Here is a 22,101-nt window from a genome sequence, read left to right on the forward strand (position 1 = left end):
AAATCTAATTTCTCCTCAGGCTCCAAACCAGCAGTGAAGAATGCTGATCCTATGGCATTCTACTACTGTTTTAAAACAATCCCCAAATTATTATGTAGTCCCTAGAGTTTTCTGAGAGGGTAAATTGCCCTCCAATACATCGGTAATCTATTCTGGAATCTGACAGGGCAATGCTGACATATTTAATCTGAAGTATCAGTCTTCACTACTATTCAGTCAGCTTCTCTAGGTCATCTCACCTAAGTATTTTGGTAAAAAAACAAATATTGCATAAAGACTTGAGGTCATTGAACATAAATGCATCCCCATACAGGCTAAAAAGCTTTAGTACTGAAAATTCAGAGCAGCTTTGTACCTCTTTTTTACAGAACAACCTGGAAATGTATTTCTTTCCTAATTCCTTTTTTTGCTGTAGGCTGAGAGATGTTGATGAGCCAAATCTTGTAGTTCAGAATCACAAGAACCAGAAGGTCAAGAGGAAGGGACTTTTAGAAATGTAACAAGTCAAACAGAATTGAGAGAAATAATCTGCAAAGATTATTGCAGATTATTCTGCAAAGATGTTGGGGGGGGGGGGAATCAGTTTCATTAGTTAGTAAAAAGAGGTTTAATTAAAACCTTTGTCATCAATATCATAGCAAAATGCAGGGGTTTGTATTTCGGTGATCCTTATCATTACAACTGTCAAGCAGTTCAATTATGCTTCTACAACAACACTGGCCTCCTTTTTTTCACCTCTTCCCTATGGAGAAATATTGTTAAGTAGGTCCAGAGTCATTAAATAGTATATTAGTTGACTGAAAAATCATCAGTAACAAGTATTTTGACCAATATGAACACATGTGGAAGAATCTGTTTGCAGATTAATTCTTACAACTTACAGGGGGAAAAAATAAAATACTTTTTAACAAGGCCTGGAAATCAATGTCAGTTTAAGAAAAGCAGATTATTATTTGTTTCCCAATAGTTCTGTCTGCAACATTAACTACCCAGCTAAGAACAATGCACGGTTTAGAAGTCCTGGATACTCAAAGATAAATCTTAGGCATTTATGTTTTAAAACTATTCTCAACAGATAAAGTAACTATGTACTGTGGGAAATCCTCCATCTCCTCATGAACTCCAGTTCCTCTGATACTCTTTTATTGCCTGCATAAAAAGTTTCTCCTTTTTTCAGGACTGAAGCACTTAAGGTTCCCCAAGGAAGCTTTTAAATCATTTGGGATGATAAACCTTGACCCTCCCCACACAAAATGTCCCTCATGGCCTTGGCTCCACATAATCAATACTTGTGATTTGTATTCTGACCGCCCATTGTTTACCAAAGATGAGCAGAATCCCTGTCCTACAGCTAATCCCAGGAGTAACTGCAATCACTGAACAGAAACATGGTCTGAGTTTCCCATCACCACAGCACAAGCCCAGGAAAGTGAGAAAACACTCAAAGCCTCATCCAAATAAAAAAGAACATTCCACTCCCCCATGGATCTCACCCACAAACCCCACTGGTAACAAATAGATACAAGAGGAAAAGAGAAACAAAAAGCACAGGAGCACATCATTGCCAGCTCTCTGTTTCTCATGAAATAGACTTCCAGTTATCTCCTCTGCCTTTTATCTAGAGGAACAGCAAGGTTTCCATTCTGCTGATGCACTGTCTGGTACTTTGTGGAAGCCTTTGTTTTTGAGATTGCCTTGTCTGCTGTTAAAGCTTTCCTGTGAGGAAAGATTTAACACAAATATACCCCTAACGTAATAATCACAGGCTTTCAGAAGGTAACAGTACATTATCAAGGGTTTTCAATGGGTTCTATTTAGACAAGATATTTGCTGACATACACAAAGCTCTCAAAATATTGTGGAAAAAATTCTTAAAACTGAATAAGTGTTGTTCACTAACAAAACATTGCACTGTGTATTTATTACAGACTGAAATTTCGTTTCTGTTTTACTTCCAAAAAAAAAAATTGGAGGAAATAAAAAATAATTATCCCTGATCTCCAAGTTCAACTCTCCACACAAAGATTTTTTTTTTCCCCAGCATAAAGACGTCAAGCTTTTTATCAAATAGTATTATATTTCTATTTTGTTATAATTCGTGGGATATTCTGTATTCAATGCCCAGTACAGAAACAACCACATCTGTATTCAGTCAGCAAGTCACAAACAGGTAACTAAAGTGACTGAAAAACTGGTAAAATATTATTTGTCTCAGTCCCACCAAGCCACAGGGTTTTAGTCCATTTTCACCCCATAAAACTAGTTACATATTTTTTATCAAAGTGGGAATTGATTAATCAAATGTTAGGAGAAACTAAGAGCATATTTTTGTTTTGTGGGGATATTTTTGGCATTTTTAAAGAAAAAAAAAATGCAGAGCTCCCCTGAAAGAGTGAGAGCACAAATGTCCCCAGTGGACCAGCAATTGACTGAGCACTTCCCTGTCAGATTCCAGAATAGATTACTGATGTATTGGAGGGCAGTTTACCCTCTCAGAAAACTCTAGGGACTACATAAACATTTGGGGATTTTTTAAACAGTAGTAGAATGCCATAGGATCAGCGTTCCTCACTGCTGGTTTGGGGCCAGAGGAGAAATTAGGTTTAGCAACAATCAGAGTGGGCCAAGAAATTAAAACAAAATGGACATAATGAGAGTATTTAATTTAGAAGCAGGATTATGTGTGAATTAAGATCTGCATTTGTCACAGGGAACTGAGCTCTATTCCTGCTTCCATGGTCATGTACAACTGAAATGCACCTGTCCAAAAACCCAGGAATATTTGCCTTCTTTCATATCCATGGGATTATGTTCTTTAACACCAGTTAAGTGTGAACCATCATGCAAAATGCAGTTAATGAAGAACAGACAGTTAAGAATTTCTTGTTTCCAAGTGCCAGCTTTAAAAAAAAAAAAACTAATAATCAACAAAAATATTTGGCAAGTACTTGCCTCTTTCTTTTTGGACAGTAGTATGTATTGTGCAGCCTGCTGATTCAGTCAAAATAATAGCAGAGCAAAAATCTTGGATGCTAAACAGGCCTATTACTTTCTTATTTCTCAAAAACTGAGGTCAGCGTACATTAAAGGAATTTTTTTCAGGCACCAAGTCAAGAAATTGCTTACAAAAGGAAAGCAGTGAGAGCAAACAAGGTCACATTTCAAACACTGAAAAACTGGTGGTATTTGATCTTCAGACCCTCCCTTTATCTGCTTAAACTTTTGCTATAGAGTTTCTCCTTCTGGCAGAGAACTCACTATTACCTTGAATAAAAAAGGAAAATTAAATGAATCCTTTTCCCAGATTATAAAAAAATGTGAACTGGGCTCTATTTTCCCATTATGCAGCCTGCCTCTAATGAAACATCCCACTTCTTTCATGAAAGAAATAAAACAGAATCTGAGGAAGGAGATTTTTGTGGACAAAGTGCAGGTTCTGCTGAAGCTACCAAAGAGAAATGCAGATAAAGGAAAACTACAGAGGTGCCCAAATAGTGTTTCCAATTATAAATTCCTAACGGATCAGAACAGAAATGGTTGCTACAGTCAGTAAACAGCAAGCCACAAAATACTAAATGATTTTAAATAATGAAAACAAGTATTCACATAATATGCAGTATGTTCTTGTTTTTCAGGGGACTTTAATACCTGACACACTGTAAAAGTTCACATTTTATATGTCATATCTAAGAAGCAATACAGGGAATTCCAACAGACTGAGAGAGCCTGCCAGTCTGTCCAGTTGAGATTTCGGTTATTATTTTACACTATATTGAAAGACAGAAAAGAGGAAAGTTAGAAGAGCAGACAAAACCTCAGCACTGTATTGCCAACCTTGATGTTTAATTCACATGTGAACTGGGGGCTTGAAGTTTCTATACAGGAAGTCTCCATTGACAGAAGAGACAAATGCAGAACATCACTGAAAGGAGTGGGAATAGGACATTTTAATATTTATTTGTGCTGACCTTCTTACTCTTGCTACCTTCCCATTTTGTAACTTTCTAACTACATATTTTTAAATGCAGCCACTAGAAAAATCATATGAATATAAATTATTCACATGACAATTTCAAGCACAGCTTTTAGTAAGCCAGAAATACAAGATCCAATTTCAACCTCCCCCTGGTCTATTTTAATCAGCAAAATACACAAAAGAGCACTCTTCAGCTTTCAATTCTTTTTCACTACTAGGAATAGTACTGTGAGTTGATTAACCATAATACATAATCATTCCCCATTGAAACAATCTGAAAAGGAGCCTTAGAACTATGTGTTCTGACATAGCTAAAGGAAAATAAAAAAAAAAAAAATCAATACAGGGATTTCAGTGGCTCCACTCAAAACAGAGTTGTTAGATCCAACAATGACAAATGATGCATCACAAAGCAGGGATGACCATCAGGGAAGACACTTCGTCCTGCTTTAACTGAAGAAATGCAGGAAAGAAACCATCAGGGCTCAAAAAGATCCTCCGCAGTTAACAAATCTATGTTCTCACAAGTTGGGAGAACTTCGTTAGATCTGGATTTATTCTTGTCAGATTTCGTAGGAGTCTCTTCACGGCCTAAAGGAACCCAGGACAATCCCATAAAAAATCTGCAGCTCTGGAGTGTCCCCACAAGGTGGCACCAAATCCCCAGCCGCCAAAATCCCGGGCGGAGCGCGGACACGGCCACGCATGTGACATGGAAAACAGGCTACGGCCACGCATGTGACATGGAAAACAGGCTACGGCCACGCATGTGACATGGAAAACAGGCTACGGCCACATACATGGCATAAATCAATAGACTATGGTCACATTCATGGCATAAATAAATAGACTATGGCCACGTTCATGGCATAAATAAATAGACTATGGCCACGTTCATGGCATAAATAAATAGACTATGGCCACGTTCATGGCATAAATAAATAGACTATGGCCACGTTCATGGCACAAATAAATAGGCTATGGCCACGTTCATGGCACAAATAAATAGGCTATGGCCACGTTCATGGCACAAATAAATAACACTACCTACAGATTAGAAATCGCAGGATAGAAAAATGAAAATAACAGCCTGAATCAGATATTTTAGGAGAGATTGTAATTTCCCCCTCAAAATTCAGCAGCGGTGGTGGGGGGGGCACAAACACATATACCACATACGTGTATAAATACACACACACACACACACATCCAGTGTATACATTGACTTCCTGTCAGCACTTGACAAGAAATTATGTTGAACTCTTTGTTCAACTCTTGGCTCTTTGTTCCAAGTTCAGAACCGATGTTTCTGATGTAGTTCTGATTTCCCTGCCCTGGTGACAGCCCACAGGTCAGGTAGTCCTCACTCCAGGCCCTCTGGGCACTGCAAGCACCAACAGTCAGATACAACCTCGTACACATATGCAGTCAATATTCCATATTAAAGTACTTGATCTTGTTATCCCTCACCCTTTCCTTGAATGTGGGTGCAGTTTTTTCACCCCAAGTGCATTGCATAACCTTAATTACTGAAATACTAGTGTACCCATATGCTGGGCTAATGTTTAGTGGTCTTCAAACTCCCAAAGTATCCAGAAGCCTTCAGGAGGCCCTTTGTTGCCAACTTCAATTAAATAAACAGATACTGGGGTCATTTCAGGCCAAATGCATTCCACAGTGCTGAATTTTAAATTGTTAGCACTATCTGCTTTTCTTCCAACAGTCTATTGGTTTTTTTTCCTCATTTTTCACACTGCTTTAAGTAAGCATGCTGCAAAAATATTCAATTTTTACAGGTATTAAGAAAGAAAGGAGCTATTAAATCTCTGCCACTACGGCTCAACCAAACACAAAAGAAAGCAATTAAGGTAAGAGCAAATAAAGCAATTTGATTATCTGCTCTGTGCCCCAAGCATTGCACTCACACAAAAAAATAATGCTAAGTTCCACAAGCAGACCACTATTATCGATTTTCTCTCCATCACCCCACATTAAGGATAAGACACCACAAGATCCAGGGATGGGTAAGGGATTTTAGAGCCACCTTGAAGTACAAAATGTTTATTTAGTCGTAACTGCCAGGGTTTTCTTTTTCTGCACATCACATGCTTACACATCTGTTGGCTATATCATGTAAACTCATTGCAATTTAAGTACAGATTTGTGATCAGATTGAATATCCCTTTCAACATATCCTGCCTTAATCCCCAGTTTTTGCACTGTATGACCAGAGAGGATTTGTTCTATTCTGTATAAAAGGAAGTGAGAGTATAGAATCAATACTCCTGTTGTCATCCAAAACACTCCATGCATCCTGCTCAGCTATTGTCACTTTCTGTCAATAATTGAATAAAACATACGGGCTCTTTTCTTTGTAAAAAGTTATATGAAGTTATATCTTTCTACTTGTCAATTCATGCTCAGGTGCATCTTATATTTGACTTGGAAATCTCCATGATCCTTTACTATGCTTACTCTGTGGGTCACAAAGATTCACAAGTTTTGCTGTTTCTGCTCTACAGGTGCTCAAAGAGCACTGACAATCATTTGGTGAGACAGCTGTTCCTAGAGGTGTTTCTCAAGAAAAGCATTTCAGTGTTTCCTCAGTTCTGTTTCACCACACTGATTATCATCTGTATCCTGACTTTCAGGAAAAACTTAAGATTAACCAGCATAATCATTAAGTTGCACTTAATCTCTCAGAAGGCAAACTACCTAGGATCAGTACACCACTGTTCATTAATGTTCTTATCTCTCCTAATTATTGTAAGATAAATAATTCTATTGGTGGACACCATTCAGATTCCATCCTAGAATTTTAGGAGAGTACTAGCAAAAAGCACACTTTACAGCACAAGTTACTTAAATAATAATATGGTAAACTGAAGACAATATTTAAAAATTAGATAAAGGTAAATGAATTTCAGTGTAAAGGTCATGGGATTAACATTTGTACATAAGGACTAAGGGAAACAAAGCATCATTGCATTCTTGCTCTGGCCACTATTTGTTGATCCTTAAGAGCAAAGCTGTTGGAAAATACAAATGCTCCCCCTCCAAACCTGAGAGCCTGTATGGCAATGAGAGCACTACCACTGAAGGATGAGTGTGACAGGCAATATGATCTTTGTAATTGTTACTTTGTTTTCCCACATTTCAAACTACTCTTCCTAATGCCTTCTCTTAGTCCAGCTATTGCTGTTACCAGTCCTTCGTATTCTTGCATCAAATCCCGAAGAGCCGATTCCAACCCCTCCATCTGACATTCTTCCTCTAACAAACAAGGGAATTGTCACTCTACAAGGTGTTCTTTTCACACCACATTCATAGTAACAGATAGAGCATATTCCACTTTTTTGAACAGTTTGATACACACTAATTGCACAGAAAAAGTAATATTGATGATAATCCAAACTGCACTGCTTCCAAAGGTAATAACATATTGACTTATTGTTCTCTAATTCAGGGCCATCTAAGCACTAAGAATTGGAAAAGATCCTGCTCTGAAACACTCTAATGCTGTACAGATGAGATCATTTGTAGCAGTAAAGGATTAGTTGCAGGGGAATTGCTCACTACTACTTCACATGCTACAGCTCCCATAATTTCCAGTTTGCTTTCTCACTCAATCTATAAAGAAGCAAATGCACTTAGATCACCTCTGAGGTAAACAGTACTGCAAGATGCTCCTTCGGGTGTAAAATCTGTCCCAGAATTCTCTAGATCAAACCTGTATGCTACTCAGCAAATGAGAAAGCCCCATGCAAAGGAAGTTCTTATAGAGGATACAATCCACCATAAATAAGAACTTATGTCAGCTATTATAAATTAATTTAGAAGCCTGCTTAAGCTATTAAATGTAATTACACTTATGAATAAAACTGAATTCATTTTTTCAACTGAAAAGGGGAGAAATCAGATTTTATTCTGTAAGTATTATCTAGCATCTTTACAGTCAGCTCTATTAGCCCAAGAAACCAAGCTTGTGTATAACCTTACATTCAAAATATGTCAGACAGAAGAGTCTGTTAATTAAACATTAGCATCACTCCAATCAAGAGACATTTTGTTAGAGATGCACAGAGAAATTGGCATTAAACACAACACTCTTCTTTAGTGCTCCAGAGCAGACATTCTTACTTGCAGCCTGTAGATCAACTTGCTGGTGAAATAAGTGGATTGATGATCACAGGATAATAAACTTACTTCAAATTTACTCTACAGTGGGAAGATACAGTTGCTAGCAACAACAGGGAGCCACCCCTGGCACATTTATTAAAAATTATTTCTACACAAGAAGAAAAATAATTAAGGCCTTTTCTCCAAGGAATGATGCCACACTCAGTGGTGTGGAACTGTCACCAATGAGGCAGAGGTACTAAAAGCATAACAGCCAAACTGTGTTCAAAGACACTGAGGAGAAGAGAACTAGACATCAAAAAAGTGTGATCATGGAGCTCACAAAAGAGATTAGAAATCCTAGAAATGAGAATAAAATGGAACTTCAAAGGCATTACACTACCTTTTATCCCTAACAAGAACACTTGCCAGAATGGTAGCAGTAAAAACTGCATTACAGGGTTTTTTTATTCCTATGATCATTTTTTGTATCTCATACAGAGGTGTTGCATGATGAGAGAAGCAAACAGGTGGTCAATGGAACCGTCACCTTTTGTCAAGTCTTAAACCATTATCTCAGACAACACAGGATATGAATTCTACAACTTTTTCCCCTTCTCTTCCTGCTTCGATTCCTCTGTATTATCACTTACCTTATTAAAAAAGAAAACCCAAAGATGAAAAGAAAGACTACAACACTAAAACTGCAATTGTGCTCACAAACAGGACATAGTGACCTCACTGATGTTTGCAACAGTGAAGCAGCCAGCCTTAGCTCAAAGGCCTATTTCATACTTTTTATTTAATAAAACTTTACTCCTAATTCAAAATTCAGTTGAATAATGAACCACTTGCTATCACTTCTAACAAAAAACCCAGCACATTCAGTCTATTCAAGCCATGTCAAAGGTACTCACTGGGGATTTTTTACCTCTCCCAGCTGTCTTTTACTGGAACAACCTTGATCAGCTCCATGACTCATTTGTTACTTTGACCCTCTCTTTAATATTCTCAGTTGTATTGGAAACACAAGTTCAGTCCTAGATATTGAATTTTATCTATTAAGAGAAAGAAGTCTAGGCCACTTGTACTCTGAAACTTGGAGCAAAAAAGCTTTTATTGAAAAGTGTACCTTAAAATAGCACTCTGCCATTTCTACTGCCAAAAACCTTAGTAAAACATATTACACTTTTTAGAGAGGATTAGAGGATTTTTTTTTCCTTTGATACACAGAGCCTGTAGAAATCCTGAGTGTTATCCATATTCAATAAGAATCAAGTATCTGAATATGGTAATGTGAATAACCATCCCATTTTCCTCCGTTCATCATAAATATTTATCGACAAACCAAAATCTAAATTATCTCAAGCACTTTTTTAAATTTATTACTTTAAAAAATAAAGGCTGTCCATTCCAAACCCCACATGTTTTACATGTATGCACATTTACATATAAAAAGCTTGTTAGTTGCAGTAAGATGTAAACATGTATTGGGATTAGCCCTACTCCTTTTCATCTCTCAGTTCACCAGATCACAGAAGCTGCCAACATGTCACACAGTAATCTGTGCTGATTCCTTGTGCTTGCATGGGGAGAACTTGCTGCTCCTCAGGTATTTCTCAGACAGAAATGGAGGGGGATACCCACATAATCCACTGGTCAAAAAATTCCCCTGGAAAGGGTAACAGGAGATGCTGTAATCACTGTAGGCCTCTGCTGGTTCTCTTCAGTTTCAAAGAGAAGGAAAAATAACCTTCAAGTAAAAGCATTTGGAGGGACTCATCTAGCTTGCAATACTTTGCTATCTGAGTTTAAACTGCTTTACTTCTTTAGGTATTTCTCCTTTTTTATTTGTATCTCACTTTCACCCTTCTAATACTCTCCCAGGGGAGTGGGTGTGTGGGGCTCAGGTGGCAGCTGGGCTTAAACCACAAGCAAGAAAATTGCCAATTAAATAATAAAATAATCAATGTATATTTCTAAGTAAGTGTTCTGTGATTCTCTATATTGTTAAGTAAAAATAGTATTAGAAAGGGAGTAAATATAAATTACATTTGTATTGTCCTAAATTTCAATTAGTCAGTAGCAATTTTCTTGTTTTAAGAGGTGTGCTTCCTTTTCTTCCAGTGCCACAGGAGGCTTAATCAAGCTGGACCATAAATAACAAATTCCAGGAATGATGAAATGCAAAATATCCTGACCTCCTTGGAGAGTAATACTGTTTACCTGCCAAGTGAAAAGCTTTCAGCCAGCTGGATCATTTATTTTTAACTATCTCTAAATAGAAGAGAAAATGGCTCCAGGCACTTCAGAAAACAAAGGAAATTAAACATTTAATTGCCTTTGTAATCAAATAGACTTACATTATTTTGTTCTGTATAATCTTTTATCACCTCTTTCCCTAATAATATCTAGAATGAAAATGCTAGAGTCTTTGCAAGTTCTGAGCAAAGAGTTCAATAATTTCTTACTTGGGTAACCTGACGGCCCCAAGGACCTGGTGTAAGACCTCTCTTTAGCTAAATATGCTAAGTCTAACTGAGAGTTTCAGAATAAATCCTAATAATTGAGCATCTCTACTCAGCCTTATTGTGCAACTTCATTTGTATACTCTTCTATACTAAATCTTCTCTTCAAAATGAAACTGTGCTGGAAGTTATCCCAACAGCAAAAGATTGATAACTACATACCTGCCAACAAAAGAAAGTATGCACAGTTTTCATTGTATTAAATTCAATTGTATGAGACAAAATACCAGCAGGCTGTTATTACTGATGTACAGATACATTTTTGTCCTGCAGCCTGATTCAATGCAAGCATCTGATAAAACCATTCAATAAATAAATCTATGCACTGTAGACAGTTATAAATAATACCCAAATGTAGCATACTTCCACCAGCCAGAATTCAAATTTCATTTCAGCAGAAATAATGCAAGTATTTGCAATAGCTTCAGCTAATTAGACTTCTCAGCATATTGATGGTTTTCCTGGCTCTTAGTCTGGGAAGCAGTAACATCAAAATTTTCATGACATACAAAAGAAAGTAAATGTGCTTACTTAAGTTATGGGAAAAGGAAGCACTTTTAGACTTTTGATTTTAAACTTTACAACCTTCTTGACAGTCTTCATCCCTCTGAACTCTATTTTACTTTCTTAATACAAACCTATATGCAAAAATGGAACCATTTCCAGTACTTCATGGATTTCTAGTACTTTATGGTGCTTTGGATTTTGAGTGCTTTCCAAAGTAAATGGCACCCACTTAAAAGAAGTTTTGTCTAAAAAGGTGAGACTAGTCCTGATCAGATGGTAAACCTCAACACTTGTGTTGTCCCTAATAAACTGTTGCCTTTACTAAACACAAATGCATTGTCTCCTAAAATATCCTGTAATGAATCTATGTGGCAGTTTTGATATTATGCCTGTATTTGATAGATATTTGAGAGATCAACAATCATCAGTGTTTGAACAGCTTTTGTGCAGTGAGTTACCACAACCTGCCTGGGAACAAGAGTGTCTGCTCTAGGTTTGCCAACAATTAATTTAGGTTCACTGTGGGCATGCCTCCAGATGGAGGTGTCCTTCTGGCACTTCTTCCCTCAATTTGGAGACGGATTCCGTGGTTGAGAGCAGCAGGATGAAAGAATGTCTGGAACACAGACTGATGTATTTGCCTGGATGATGTCACTGGTCATTGATGATGTCATTATTTATGATGTGAGCACCCTGCTGTTATTAAGGGAGGGGTTTGGAATACAAAGCAGGTCTACCACAGGTAATTCATCTTTTAAACTTCCAGGGAGAGGTAGAGTATGACTGCAGTTCAAACACAAGCTGAGTGCTGTATTTTACAGAAAAGATGGTAATTGAAGGATTTAGTGAATGTCTTACAAATAAAAAAAAAATAAAAAAAGAAAAGAAAAGTAAAAACCCCCAAAACCTTCCTAGATGATGGGTCTCAGTTGCTAACCTAGCAATTAACAGTTTAAATAACTGGAACAACTGAAATACCAGTAATCTTAGATGAACTGGGAATGCGTAGGTCCAGCTCATTGTTAGGTGATAATAGGAACTAGCAAGAGAAGCCATCACAAAGTTTTATTCCTGGCTACAAAAGTATTTGGTCTCCCAATACAGATCAAAAAGCACAAAGCCCAAAAAATAAATCAAGAATCAAAGCAGAAGTCTCAGCTGTTCTCAAAAACTGGTCCAGATGCAATATAAGAAACTAAACCATTATTATAAAGCTTGGGATTTTTCAATTTTCTATTTTATTGTGTCAGTCAGCACAGAAGCTACACAGTGGAAAGTGTGCATGTTTAAAAAAATACATATAATGGAAATCTTTTAAGTACATCAAAATTCAGACCTCCTTAGATAACAAATTAAGGACCTCTTGCTACTCCTAAGGGGATAACTCCTAAGGGGTTCTCTAATAGCCTCATTTTTACCCATTAAAACATACATACCAAAAAATGGCATTTTAGTCTATTCAATGCAGAGCCTTTAACTCCACACTTTGGTAAACGCTCTTAACAAAAGAGATGAGCTCCTTTTTACTTGCTTTGTATAAAATTATCTCTGACCTAAAGGTACTACAGAACACCTACAATAATTGTATAATGCAAATTCCTTATGTTCAAAAATCTAAAGGTGAATTATTCCTTTTAGCATAGAATCAACTTATACAGAAAAACTGCATTGAAAACACCACAAAGAACATGGACCATCGATGGGTATCAAGTTTTGCCCATGTGAATAAGGTTTTGTGCCCTTATTCAAACACAAGATTTCACAGAATTTAACTTAGTTATATAGGAAATTCCTAGAGTTACAGTGGAACCAATCCTACTAGCTCTTTTTTACAGGTACTTTGCACATGTTTCACATTATTTCTATTTAATTTCAGAGGGAAGTTCTCTTCATCGAGCAAAACATTGCATGAATTTCAAGATCACTGCACATTGGGATATTCACCTGCAGCTACAATATGAACAGTAAATGCAGCTCTTTTAATACTATTTCAGTAAAAATTACTGAAGTGCAGTATCTTGCATATATGAAACTGGGAGGCATGTATTGAACAAGTTATTTTACTCATGCATAAAAGTAATGTGGGTGCTTCACAAATTACTGTGACACAGATCATAAAATTAAGACAGAACAAGAAAAGTCATTATGCTGATGACATTATTTAACACGTTTCTAATCTGCTAATTCAATATATTTGCAATGTCTAATACACAAAGGGCTAAACTCTATAGAATAACTCAAGACTAAATTCTCTTTTCTGTGAAGCTTTCTAGGATCTTTGGGGCTGTAGAGGGAAAGCTGTGGACATTTCCTTGCTTTTATAGGTAGAAAATGTCCTGAAGATTTCACAAATATTCTTATTTTCAGACAAACTCAGAGACCTCAGAAATTTCCACAGAAATCCATACTGCATTCGTTTCTCACCAGTGGATCAACTGGCAATAAATACTAAACTACTAATTTCTTTTTTTTTAATTCCAGGTAGGAGGTGACAAAATACTTTACCAATAAATATACTCTGTAATTCAAGTAATTCCTACATGTAAACCTTAAAAGTAACATTCACAACCATTTTCTATCCTTAGCTATGGTAAAATAATTGGAGGCTGCCACAAACAACAGGGAAGTCGTAGCACATCTATGCACTTTCCAGTGCATAAAAGCCATACAGGCCTTCTAAACTCCATTATATCCCCAAGAAAACCTAGGGAAAGTATGAGTGCAGGATACATGTACATTTGCTAAATTCTGCACCTCAAAGTCTGCTCCCTCTTACAAAAATACTATTTATACCAGCTTTTGAGGGCATTTGAGGCCATTTCAGGGCTTTCCAATTCCCAAAAAAAAAACCACACAGAAAAAAGGGGAAAAAAACCCCATGGTCAGTGATTACAATACAGTAAACACTATGCTAAAGGTAGTTCCTCTGAATGAATCAAATATATATTTGGGGCTTTCCCCAAGCCTTGAAAAAAGAAATCAAATTTACTTTTTTTTAGTATACACTCATTCTTGCATGCCTCATGGTTTTATTATAGAAAACAAGTGCACAGGAACATATGGTACATCTGTTTCATATTTTGTCTTTCTGCGTCGTGCTGTTTCTCTCAACATTCAGTTACACACACTTCTGTTGGCTCATAATAATTATTTTTAAGCTGCATATGAAACACAGCCCACCTCCACTGTCACTCCAGGGACATGATATTCCTCCCTACTTCCCTCCTCCTACAAATGCACAGTGGAATGTAAAGATAGCAGAACCAAAACTAAGACATGAGAAACCAGGAGTCATTACCAAACACTTTACATTCCTTCACTTCCAGAAGTTTGGTTTTGCAAACACTCCTACACTGTAATTCACAGAGGAAGTGGTGGCAATGGAAAGGAGATGGTACCAGCACAAACAATAGTTAAAACTCATTTAAGCAAACCCTAATACTCACACAAATCTGTACAAAGACATATTCTCCAAGTGAATAGGCAACCTCAGGCACAACAGCCATGTGAAAACATCTGTGAGGCAAAAAGCAGGACAAGAGCTGGGAGAGAGCACTGAGAAAAGAATGGTGAGGAGCTGAAACCAGGAACATGGCATGAGCCAGCAAAAGGCACAAGGGGGACAACAGAGGATGAAAACAGCTATTATCTGTAGGGTGATCTGTTAGCTTGAAGCTCCCTAAGAAATAATAACCCTGGCAGCAAAGAATGTGTAATCTGTAGAAAATCTCGACCTAGAAAGAGCAATGAAAGCACAACAGGGGAGGTCAGATGGGAGCAGTGAACATGCAAATAGTCAAGGTAACCTGGAGTACAACATCATGGAGAGAATTTTTTACACCTGCATACATACAGAATAGCCTGTGTCTCAAAAGAGAAGATATGGGCAAAATATAGAGAGAAACCAAAAGTAGCAATCTTTTGTGACTCTGATATTGGAAGTTGATGGTGCTGGCATTGCATCAAAAATGCCGCAATAAATATAACCAAAAAAATCTTGATTTGCCAAAAATTTACCTCCAGTCTGTCCAAGAAAATCTAAATACTTCTTAGCAGCTGTCTATTCCTACAGGCTTTAAGTCACACTTCACAATGGGACACTGATTGGCAAACCTGAATGCCACTTTGTTAAATAAACAAACATGCAATAAAAATAATACAGCACTATTGCTGAAATGCCAACTTTAATTGCAGGACTTCAAGCCTCCCCATTTCTTCGGGAAGCAGATGGTAGTTTTGCTGGAAAGCAAAGAATTGGAGGTAGTTGGATTTGGCACACTGAAAACTGGCACCAGAATTTGAAAAGGTTCCATTTCAATTTTGTCACAGGGAAAGATGAATCTATGAATTAGGTCATAAACAGTGAAGTAGAAGCTAAAGGAACTTTTAACTCTCCAGCCACTTCACCATTAAAGAGTCTGAATAGTTTCCTCTTATTACACACTTTACAGTATGCTGTAAATACCATAAATTAATAAATTATTCCAGCTCTAACCTGAGGGCCTCTTACTGTTGTTCTTCCCTGTTCTTTGTGCATAGCCGCCAAAATAACTGCATCTTAATAAAAAGCTAGCATGGGTATAGTAAAAAAAAAGCAAATTATTCTAATGAAGAAAGGTGTTTCAGGCACATGTTGAGCAAATACAGCATCATTTACTGGAGGAAAAGGATTTTTAGAGATTCATTGATCCAACTGATAACACTGACATCAGATCATCTATCATATTTCATATTTCAATAGAACATATGGCTTTCAGTAGATTCTTTTATGAATTGGACTGTTGACAAAAAAAGCTTTCCAGATTTATGCCATTAGCACTATACCAAACTGAAATATTATTATATTCCCACACACCAACATAACAATATCAATATGCTTCCCAGCTGTATGGAAAGTCCTTTATACATAAAGATATATGTGTTTATAAATATCTAATCAGAAAATACAAAGTCCTATAAAATTGTTTCTACAGGATGATTCAGGATTCCAGTAGAAAGGGCACAGTAGAATATTTAAAGAAAGTTATAAAAAGGAAAACTCAAAATTGGTTGTTTACAGATAGTATTTCAGAAAGTTTTATTTTTCACTCATAAAAAGAGAGCTAGGTCATACTTTCTCAGTATTTTAATAGCAAGTAAACAGGGCATTACTAATATACAAAATACAATCAATTACCAACTTTCTTCCTCCTGGTTACTTCACACTCCTGAAGATACAGCAGTGTAAAGCTATAGAGTGTGTATTGCATCACTTTTTCAAAACTTGTGTTTTACTTTAGAATGAGATTTTGCAAGACCTTAAAAGAATTTCACAGCATGAATTCAATAGCTAAATTTAGCGAGATCTGCTCCCAATTTCCCCAGGCATTTTTCACAACCTTCCTTCAAAGCATTAAGTACAAGCTTGCACAAACTAACTTTAAAAAGAACATTTTCTCTATCTCAAGAAAAGATATATGAAAATACATGGCTTATCTCAAAAGTGGCATTGTTTGGGTAACATTCACTCCAATTCAAGGAAGAAAAAAACAGGTCCTCATACATCCCTGCTTCCTTCATGTGTCAAGACCGTGTTCCTGTTCCAGATGTACTCAGAAGTTACCCTCCCATCTGCTATTAGATTTGGGTTTTTTCTTTATTAAAGTACAAGTAGCAGCATTTACCGAAGACAAACTATGAAAAAATATATTTACAATTCTTCAATTCATCCTCACTTTTATTACCATGTATTCCTTATTCCACCAATATTTTTATTCCATAGCCCTCATCTCTCACCACGTATTCATTCAGTGCTGACAGACACGTTACCCCTTAACCATATATGTATTTATGCCACCAACTTCAGTGCACAGTAAGGAGGATATAAACAGTCTCAGAGCAGAGTAAATTCAATTATAGCCATGAAGCTGAAACATAGCACAGCGTACCTAATGAAACGCTTTCATTTCTCAATTAAATTTTTCAAAGTAAACATTTCTGCAATCATGTTATGAACATTTTTAAATTAAGGCAACCTTAAAATAATCAGTTAATACTGTTTTTATTCTGGATGGGTCATATCCTGCCAATTTTCTTGGTAAGCTACTGCCTTCTTTTTGCCATGGCTCCACAATACCCAGAGGATGTCAAAACGAAGCAGACAAAATCCAGCCCTCCCAGTGAAGCCACCTCCAGAGGTGACACGAGCCCTGAGCTGACACTGAGCTGCTGCTGTGCCAGCCTGGACCCGCTCCAGGGCTCAGGGCTGGCAGCAGCTGCCAGCTCTGGGCCCTCACCCTCCACCACAGCGTCTCAGCCACCAGAGGCACCAGCCAAGCACCCAGGTGCTCAGAGCACAGCAGAGCTGGCAGCTGGGAGGTGACAAGTGTTCACATGATAAAATTTCTTAGTGGCAGACATGACCTCACCCGAGAGAAACTAGTTGAGACCAAGGGATCTGACCCATCAAATACACACTTCTTTCTCCACCTAATGAAATGTTCAAATGTACGTTCTAGTATTACTCTAATAAGTTGGAAGAAGTCAGTTTTGTACATGTTAAAAAATAAATCAAACCGAAATAATATTTTGTATAAAGAAAGTTAATTAGTATGTGAGATATAAAACTAAATTTGCAGAAACATTCCCTATTTCACGTTATAGAAGGAATTACTCTAGGGATTAATTTATGGTCTTATTCACAACCATTTTTCTAATACAGTCATTAAATTCTGCTTTATGAATCACTGTTCTCATCTGGGCTAAAGCAATTAAGTTCTCAAGACAGAACAGTAGGTGTGCTGGTGCTAATTAATACTCCCCTAAGGTAAGCCTAGAGTTTGCCCGTGTCTCCAGTACACCTGAGGTTGGCATTAATCAAGATAACAATTCTTTCTTGGCATCTCTCTGTAGGAACAAACTGGGCACTTAGGATCAAATTTCTTTCCTTACCCCTCCCACCTCCACGGGCTATCCCTGCTCTAGTTCTGAGATGTGGTGCCACCCTCACTTGTAACCAGAATTTCACCCACAAACTGCAGTGGTTCCTACCTAATCCACCTGAAGGAATCCATACAGCACACTTTTAACAATTTCAGCTGACTATTGTTATGGTAAAGCCTGATAACACAGGAAAAAAACACCCTGTACATGTGGCACTAAAGACAACACCTAATACAGAAAGAAGATGTTTCTGAGTTCACACCAAACCCCACAGGTGCAGTTCTGACACTTCCTCCCTTCTAATGCCTTATTATCCCATTGCTCCACTGACAAAATAGTAACAAAAAAAAAACCAAAAAAAAACCCATAAAAACAAAAAAAGGCAAACCAAAATACCCCACACACCAAAAAGAAAACCAACCTCAAAAACTTGTTTAAATACTTTACTATTTCAGCCTCTTCCATGAAGCCAGCCAAGAAATTCCTCTTTTGTTCTCCCTACAAGTGGTTGGTGAGTTTTTTTATAAAAACATTTTGGTTGTGCTTCAAAAAGAGTTCTACATTTTCCAGTTATGTTATTGATGGGTGCAGAGTATATTAATATAGACAATTTCTGTTTCTCCTGTTGTTCTAAATTCATTGTTTATTCTTATTGAGTGTAAAGTTCTATTCCTGTGTGCATAGTTAGGAAGGTGTGCAAAGTTTCTAATCCTTTTCTGTTACATTAACAGCCAGAAAATACTAAGTATTTAATTTTTAAGTCTTAAGATTTTTCTTTAGTTTATTAATTCAAAGTTGTTGGAAAAAAAATGCAACTTTGAAAAATACTACTGTGTATTCTTGCACAAAATTTGAAAATCTTCGAAGTCTCAATAAAAGAAGCTCTTCCATCTCATAACAGTTTATGAAATAAAAGATATGCCACACAAGGTGGGGGAAATCAAACAAAAACAAAAAAAACACCCAAGCCCCTGAGATTGCTAGTTTCCCAATACAGGGGAAGCAGTCAGTCTTGAAAGTACTTTTGTATGTCAAGATATTTTTAGTCTAACAAAGAAGGATGCTGGAATTGCCAAAGGCTGCCAACCAGCTAATGGAAGCAAAGAACACTACAGATATCTAAGAGTCAATGTAAAACTGAATTTCAATAAATGGACTTCTGTAAAGTGCTTTCATACTTCTATAGTACTCTGACAAGTGTCAGAAGAAATATCTTATTGCATTGGTCCACTTCATTGCAAATAATGTCACTCATTCTTAAACATATTCACATTTCAGCTTACAAAACAGGTGCTCACCATCAAAAATCAGAGATGCAGCAAGGGCAGTGAAAAGGCATCCCCATGTTGGACACAATATGCTAGGTGCCAGCAACTATTCCAGACATTTGTGCATTTTTTTAATTCATAATAATTACATTATCAAGGGAAAAGCTACTTATGCTCAGGCATACCTGAAAAGTTAGTCAAGGCATACCAAGAGCATAACAGAGAAAAGATTTAGTCTCAACACTAGAATATCACTCTGCAGATTCCAGATCATCAATTACAAGTGGAAAAAAAAAATAAAAAGCAAATTAAATTCACAGTAAGGAATCTTATACACCAGAAAGAAAGTATTTCCTGTATCCCTTTAGGCATAATCACTGTTCTGATGTCCTACTGCTATGAAACCTCCCAGTTTGTATTTTAGTAATCAATTACTATAAAGAGATAAATTTCAACACAGGATAATATTAGCAAAAGATTAATGAGAATATTTATTTAGAAAAACTTATAGTGGTCTTAAAGGTCAGATTTGGGTTCAGTTTTGGCAAGATTTAACCATGAAACCCCTTGCAGCACAGCAAGAAACCATGCAACTAAAAAAAGTGAGAACCAGCCTGAGCTGATGGAAAGCTGTATGGTATTTCACACCAGAGAAATTAAAGCCTCAGTCCCTAAAGGATAAAAATAGTTCTTCACGATTGACGAAGGCAAATTAAGTTATTTGATGGCAGAGACCCATACTCAAAAGCAATGCAGGAATTAAATTCATATGCTTAGATGCTATGAAACCTTTGCCAATAGGGTTTCTGTACATCAAGTTTTACACTAGATCCAAGAGGCTAAATCCAACAAAAGAATGTATTTATCCAGTGAGTATTTCCAGATGCCCAGACAGGACAAAGCATGAACTCCTTTAGCTGCTGTGCAGGGGTTTTTGTTTCTGAAATGAAACCTTCCACAATTTACTTCTCAAGTATAGACACTTCTAAAGCATTTGTTCCTTAAATACTGAGTAGAGCACAGCTAAATTATTTTAAAGTTTCTGTACAAAGAACTGTACTCCACTTTCAACAGGAAACATTGCTAAGGCCTCTTGGTTTGCTGTGTCATTCAGGTTTTGCCCAGCTTAAAGGAAATTGTGAACTAAAATAGAATAGCTCTACCAAATTCATGAGATTGTGTTTGGACTCGCTTATTTCATTACTTAGATACTAGATAGTTAGATTAAAAGAGCAAACTGCTGAAGCAAAATAATCCACAAGAAAAACAGCAGAAAATAGAAAGAAAAAGCTGTTTCATCTCAACAACAGAGACAGTTCAGGAAGTTACTTCATATATAAGAATTATCAATTTAAAATGTAAAGTTCAACAGTGTAGCTATGCACAGGCAGAATTAAAAAATAGAGCAGCAAACAGTCACATGTATATTTAGTCTTTTATAGCATTTATCTGACAGCCTGATAAATGAAATGGTGAAGTGCAGAAGTGTGTGTAATTCCCTACCCTGGCAAACTATGAAAAGTGCTACTACCTTTGCTGAGCATTACAATGCAAATTGTCAAAGCAACTGCTGGGTTGTCCTGAATTCCTGCCTTTCTTCTTTCAGCTGTTTTATATGTGTTCCTAGAAGATATTTCAACATAATTTCTTGAAATGCAAAAAATATCTTCTGAAATAATGCTTCATTTCTTTTTGATATTATAGGAAATTTCCTCTCTGAAACAACCTGAACTTATAGTTTATTCATGTTTCACCTACAGAGTAGCAGGAGTTGTGACACATTGGTCCAAAACCAATCAACTTCTAACATTTAACAGAAAAGCAAAAGCAAGTGACTTTATGAAACAACCTATTAGTTAAGTTAACCATTCTAAACTATTAAGTTCTCTTTAATTGTATATTGGTCTGCACTGGTTTTAGATATCCAACAGTTGCAAAAGTATTGATCTGAAGTTCATTGCTTGCCTCTGCAGGTGACATGAGAATATCCACCTTCCCTATTCTCCTATAATAGCTGTAGGAAATGCAGCTCACCTTTAAAGACAGAATCACTTCTCAATCTGAAAAAAAAACTACTTCTTTATCTGTTTTGTTTGGGTGGTTTTTTTTTTGTTTTTTTTTTTTGCTTCCAAGCTAAAGAATTAGGTTTCAGAATAATTTTGTAATACCAAATTTCATCTGATCATTCTGTTTGGAGTCTTTTCACAACTGCACTTCTTAGTGCTTTAAAGACAGGAACATTTCAAGCCATGGTTATTTTATGTAGCAGTTCTCTTCTGGACTGTTGGTGAGGTCTTGTTTTTTTATTGGTTTTAAGAGTGGCTTATTCTTTCCAGAATTTGCACCAAAATTTTTCCTTCATCTGCAGCTTATGATCTGCAATTTAAGTTGTTTCATCCAAAAAACTGAAGTCTGATTGAGTACTTGAATCATCTGTGTACATCTGGAAATTCACACTAAGTGGCAAGTTCAACAGCTTGAACTATTATCTATTTTCCCTTGTTCATTTATTAGAGAAAGTAAATTCACTCAGAAAAACTTGTTTCAGACTATCAGAATGTTCCTCTTCCCTGAACTGTGAAGAGAGCAGGATTAACCCATTTTATAGTGGTCATTATAAAGGTTTAGCAACATCTACAAACCCTTCCCTTGTGTCCACATCCATGCTCCCAACTGACAGCGAGTTGCAGTTCAGCTGCTGGTCCTGCAGCACTTCCCTCCATGGCCTCACTCCTGGGCAACATGGGAAAAGAGAAGAACAAGCACTGGGGAGCAGGGAACA

The 22,101-nt window shown here is 36.8% G+C and overlaps 1 protein-coding gene and 1 long non-coding RNA gene across 19 annotated transcripts in view; one reads left to right on the forward strand and one right to left on the reverse strand.

Moving 5' to 3' along the window:
- The window catches only part of ERC2 (ELKS/RAB6-interacting/CAST family member 2), a 421,439-nt gene that overhangs the window by 366,986 nt on the left and 32,352 nt on the right, over nt 1–22,101 (reverse strand). The window lies entirely within an intron of this gene.
- On the forward strand, nt 11,871–13,584 carry LOC135307963 (uncharacterized). The gene is made up of 3 exons (XR_010368547.1): nt 11,871–11,959; nt 13,007–13,094; nt 13,498–13,584. It is a non-coding gene; the product is annotated as an uncharacterized LOC135307963 (long non-coding RNA).

The sequence above is a fragment of the Passer domesticus genome, chromosome 9, assembly GCF_036417665.1.
Source record: "Passer domesticus isolate bPasDom1 chromosome 9, bPasDom1.hap1, whole genome shotgun sequence".
NCBI classification, from domain to species: domain Eukaryota; kingdom Metazoa; phylum Chordata; class Aves; order Passeriformes; family Passeridae; genus Passer; species Passer domesticus.